We start from the raw sequence: 5000 nt of genomic DNA, 5'->3' as shown, positions 1-5000 counted from the left end.
GGTATCTCGAGATGGAAGAAAGTAGAGAGAAGGTCAGGTCTGGTTGGATTATTATGATGTTTACAATATTCGGGGGCGGTCGAGGTGTCTTACTGATTCGACGGGAAGGGGGGGGGGGGGCAGAGAAGGAGGAGATGGAGAGGAAAAGGAAAGGAGGAAGGACGGAGGGACGAAGGAGGAAAAAGGGGAACAGAGAGAGAGAGTGACAGTGAAAGTTATGATGAGACATACATGAATAGAAACAAAGAGAGAGTCAGAGAGAAAAAGAGACACGCTCACAGATGACAAAGAAATACAAAGAGGAAGAGAGAGATGAGAGAAAAGAGATAGCGATAGAGATAGAGAATGGGAGAGAGAGAGAGGATGAAAGAGAAGGAAAAAGAGACAGAGACAAATAGACAGACAGACATACAACCAGACAGACAGACACAGACCAAACCCCTCTCTAACCTCCCTCTGCGCCCGCGATAGCCGCCCTGTCGCCGCCCACCAGACCGCGAATCACAACATCTCCCCCCCACGCGCCACCCCCCCCTCCCCCCCGCTATCCCGCGTCACGCTTTGCTTTCATATATGACTTCATGCCATGTTTTTTTCCCCTCTCTTTCTCTCTCTGTCACTGTGCTGTACATCGAGGAGGAAATGGCCTGTTATGCCAAAGCGGGGATTGGCATAATGGTATTTTTTACCGTGAATAGAATGTAGGAAAATGTATATACGTATATATTCGTCGGAGGAAGTTGCGGGCGAGGATGGGCGGGATGCACTCTGTGGGGTTGATATTATTTACGTTAACTCTGGCTATTTGTGTAATGTCGGATAATGCACACTCTATTTTTCGCGCACTTTTTCTTTGTCTGGTTGTGCGATCATTACTTTGTCTCTCTCTGCGTGTCTGTGTGCTTCTGTCTGTCTGTCTGTCTATCTATCTGTCTATCTATCTATCTGTCTATCTATCTATCTACCTACTATCTATCAGTCTATCTGTCTGTCTGTCTGTCTATCTATCTGTCTATCTATCTATCTACCTATCTATCTATCAGTCTGTCTGTCTGTTTGTCTGTCTGCCTCTCAAGGTATATAACTTAATCTTTCTCACTAACCTTGGACTTACCTCCCCCGACCCCGTGACACACACACACACGCATGCAAATTAAACACACACACACACACACTTGTCTCCACCATTCTTTCCCGCTTTCGCCATTACTGACCTCAGAAAGCAGATTAACTCCCTCTTCCCCTTAACTCTCCTTCTCCCTTCTTGCCCTTTTACCCTTTCTGCCATCTCTTCTACCCACAAACCCTTCCTCTCTTCTTCCCCTCCCTTGCCTTTCGCTTCCCTCCCCTTCTTTCCATTTCTCTCCCCTTCCAATATCCTCCCCATGCCATTTATTCCCCTCCCCTTCCCTCTCCCCTTCCCTCTTACGTCACATAAGCAGTAGTCTTGACCACTTCCGGTGCCTGGTGCTAATTCCTTCCGGCACAAAAGAGGGTATTTGTCCATTTCCCTCGCTTCCCCTTCTGGTCCTCCCCCCCCCCTCTGCTCTTCTCAGCTCCTCTTCTATTTCTGCTTCCCTGTCTGCTTGCTGTCCGTCTGTTTGTCTCTTTTTCTGTTGATTTATCTTCCTGTTTGTTTGTCTATTTGTCGGGCTGTCTATGTCTGTCTGTCTGTCTGTCTTTCTTTCTCTCTCCCTCCGTCTTTCTCTCTCTCTCTTTTTCTTTCTGTGTCTGTCTGTCTGTCTGTCTGTCTGTCTGTCTGTCTGTCTGTCTCTGTCTCTCTCTCTCTCTCCCTCCCCCCCTCTCTCCCTCACCCCCCCTCCCTTCCCCCCTCTCGTCCTCCCTCCCTCCCCTTTCTCGTTCGCGCTGTGTGGTCACGTCCTCGCCTGCGCCGATGACAGCGTATTTTATTAGATTAAGCGTAAGGGCTTCCCTCATATCCCCTCCTTTCTCTTCTCTTCTTCTATTCTATTTCCCTATTTCTCTCTTTCTTTCCCATCCAAACGCATTTTGTTCGCTTTAATCACACTCTCTCTTTTTGTTTGCTCTTTTACGTATTTGATTTTCCACTGCTTGGGTTTTAGTATAATTTTTCTTTTTCCTTGTACGTACTTTCCTTAAATCGTAATATAATTTCTTTCTTTTTTTCTCTCTCTGTTTTCTCAATTGTATTACATTTCGCTCACTTTATTATGCACTCTTTGGAATGTTCTCTTCCTTTCTTTTTGCCTTCCCTTTTCTCTCTCTCTCGTCTCTGATTTCTTTTATTTACTTTGCTGTTATTCTATTTTAATTTTGATCTCTTCACCTTTCTCTTCTCTTTCTCTCTTCCTTCTTTTTCTTCTCTCTCTCTCTCCCTTCTTTTTCTTCTCTTTTTCTCGTCCTCTATTTCTTCTTGAACGTAATTCTCATAACATTCACTCCCGTTTTCTCTTACGTAATCTCCGTTCTCCCTCCTTTCTCCCTCTCCCCTTTTGTTTTTCCTCCTTCCTCTTCCTCTCCTCTTCAGAACCTTTTACCTCGCCCCCCTGAGCGCCTAACAACACTCTCTCTTACTTCAACAGCCACAAATGACCCCCCGCCCCCCCCCCCCTTTTGTTTACACATTCTTTCTTCCTTTTCTTCTCCCTCCTTATCCTCTTACTTTCCCTATCGCCTCTCTTCTTCCCCGATACTTCCCTCCCTTCTGCCTTGACCTCCTTCTTCTTCTGTCTCTCCTTCTCTCCGTCTTATCCCTTCTCCTCTTTTTCCCTCCTTGTCCTTTGACCTGACCTGACCTGAAATGATCCTCGTCATCCTTCCCGTTTTCTTTGCGTCTCGTTTTCTCTTTCCGGGTGTCGGGTGAGGACAAGGACGGTGGCAAAACGTAAACAAATAATTAGGAAGAGCGGAGGAAAGGGGGAGAGACGGGAAAAGAACGAAAGAAAACAAGTAAAAAAAGGAAGAAAGAAAGAGAGAGAGAGAGAGAGAGAGAGAGAGAGAGAGAGAGAGAGAGAGAGAGAGAGAGAGAGAGAGAGAGAGAGAGAGAGAGAGAGAGAGAGAGAGACAGAGAGAGAGAGAGAGAGAGGAACATGAAAATGAGGAAACATGATCATAATCATTATAATTATTTGCATTATAATTATCATTATTATCATTATTATCATTACTATTGTCATTGCCATTACTACCATTATCATTATCACAATTATTATCATCATAATCGTTATCATCATTATCACTATCATTATCATCAGTATCATTTTTATTATCATTATTATCAGTATTATTTGTAGTTTCATGGTGATATTCAAAAAGAAAAAAATTAATATTAATGTAGGACAGGATGTTGATTAAGAATAAAGAGGAAAAAAGAGAAATATAATTAACAATACAAAAATATATCTTCATGGAATTCCCGACTGCTGTTCTTTAGTATAAAAAACCGATAGATGATCAGAGATAGGAAGCCATACCCCTACCCCCCCCCCCCCAGCCATTATCGCATTAACTCACCCCATCTCCCACTCCCTCAATCCCCCTCCCCACTTTTATCCATCTGTCTCTCCTTAACCTATTCTTTATTTCCTTTTCTTCCCCACCTTCTTCCCTCCTCTCCCTCTGTCTCTTCCCCCTCTTTCTTCTCTTTCCGTCTCTCTCCCTATTTCCTCTTCCTCCCCATTTTCTCTCTCTCTCTTTCCTTTTTCCTCTTTCCTTCTTGCATCTCTCCTTCTGTGCTGCTTTTCCTTCTCCCTCCCCATTTCCTCTTTCCTCTTTTTTCTTTCCTTCCTTCTCTATCTCCTCTTTCCTCAATTTTACCTCCCCTCCTCTAACTCCCCATCTTCTCTCCTTCTTCTCTTTTCTCTCCTCCTCTTCCCTCTCTTTTCCTCCTCCCTCTCCATCTTCCTTCTTCTTCCATCTCCCTCCCTCTTTCCTCTCTTTCCTCTCTCCTCTTTCTTCCTCTTTTCCCTCTCCTTCCCTGCTTCCTCTTCCTTCTCTCTTTTCTCTTCTCTTCTCTCCCTCTCCATCTCCATCTTCCTTCTCTTTTCCATCTCCCTTCCTCTTCCTCTCCCCCTTTCCTCTCTTATCCCTCTCCCCTCTTCCTCTCCCCCCCCCTCCCTATCCCAGCAGGTAAACAACGTTAGCCGCTAATGTCTCACTTCCGGTCCTCACACCCCGCTGCGAGGGGTGGGGGTGGGGGTAGGGGGGGGAGAGGTGTGCCGAGGGGGAGAGGGGGCGGGGAGAGGTGTGCCGAGGGGGAGAGGGGGCGGGGAGGGGTGGGCAGGTGGGGGGAGAGGGGGCATGGGGGAGGGGGTGGGCAGGCGAGAAGGGGGGCGGGGGGAGGGGGGGAGAAGCGAGGGGAGAGGGGGACGGGGAGGAGAGGGAAGGGGAAGGGGGAAGAGGATGAAAATGAGAAAAGTGCATTTAAGTATGAGCGTGAAAGCGTGGTAGGGGAATAGGGTAAACAAATGGTCAGGAAAGGCAACATATGTGGAAATGGAGAATGGAAAGGAGAAAGAGAGAGAGAGAGAGAGAGAGAGAGAGAGAGAGAGAGAGAGAGAGAGAGAGAGAGAGAGAGAGAGAGAGAGAGAGAGAGAGAGAGAGAGAGAGAGAACGACGAGAGGAGGAAAGATAGATACATACATGAACAGACTGAGAGAAAAGAGAAGAGAACAGAAGAGATAGAGAGAGAGAGAGAGATACGAATAAAAACCGAGAGGGTGAGAAAGAGACAGAGAGACACACACAAAGAGGGAAATAAACGAAAGAGGAGGTTGGGGTGGGGGAGGGCAGTGAAGAGCAGTAAACAACCATTCATCCCAAGTTGGGCACAAAAGCCATAGCCGGGGGGAGGTCTTGCCTGGGGGAGGGGGCAGGGGGAGGGGCAGGTGGGGGAGGGAGAAGGGGGGGAAGGGAGCATTACTCTAAATTCTTCTAAACATCACAACAGTTCCATAGTCTTCGATAATTCCCCAAGAATTCTGGAGGAATTGGGTTGGTGGTGTTTAATAACAAAAGGG

At 46.7% G+C, this 5000-nt stretch overlaps 1 protein-coding gene across 1 annotated transcript in view; it reads right to left on the bottom strand.

The window, feature by feature from the left end:
* The window catches only part of LOC113820090 (carboxypeptidase N subunit 2), a 69895-nt gene that overhangs the window by 2604 nt on the left and 62291 nt on the right, over positions 1-5000 (bottom strand). The window lies entirely within an intron of this gene.

Source organism: Penaeus vannamei, chromosome 16 (assembly GCF_042767895.1).
Source record: "Penaeus vannamei isolate JL-2024 chromosome 16, ASM4276789v1, whole genome shotgun sequence".
Classification (NCBI taxonomy): Eukaryota; Metazoa; Arthropoda; class Malacostraca; order Decapoda; family Penaeidae; genus Penaeus; species Penaeus vannamei.
This window is presented reverse-complemented; position numbering and strand designations above follow the sequence as displayed.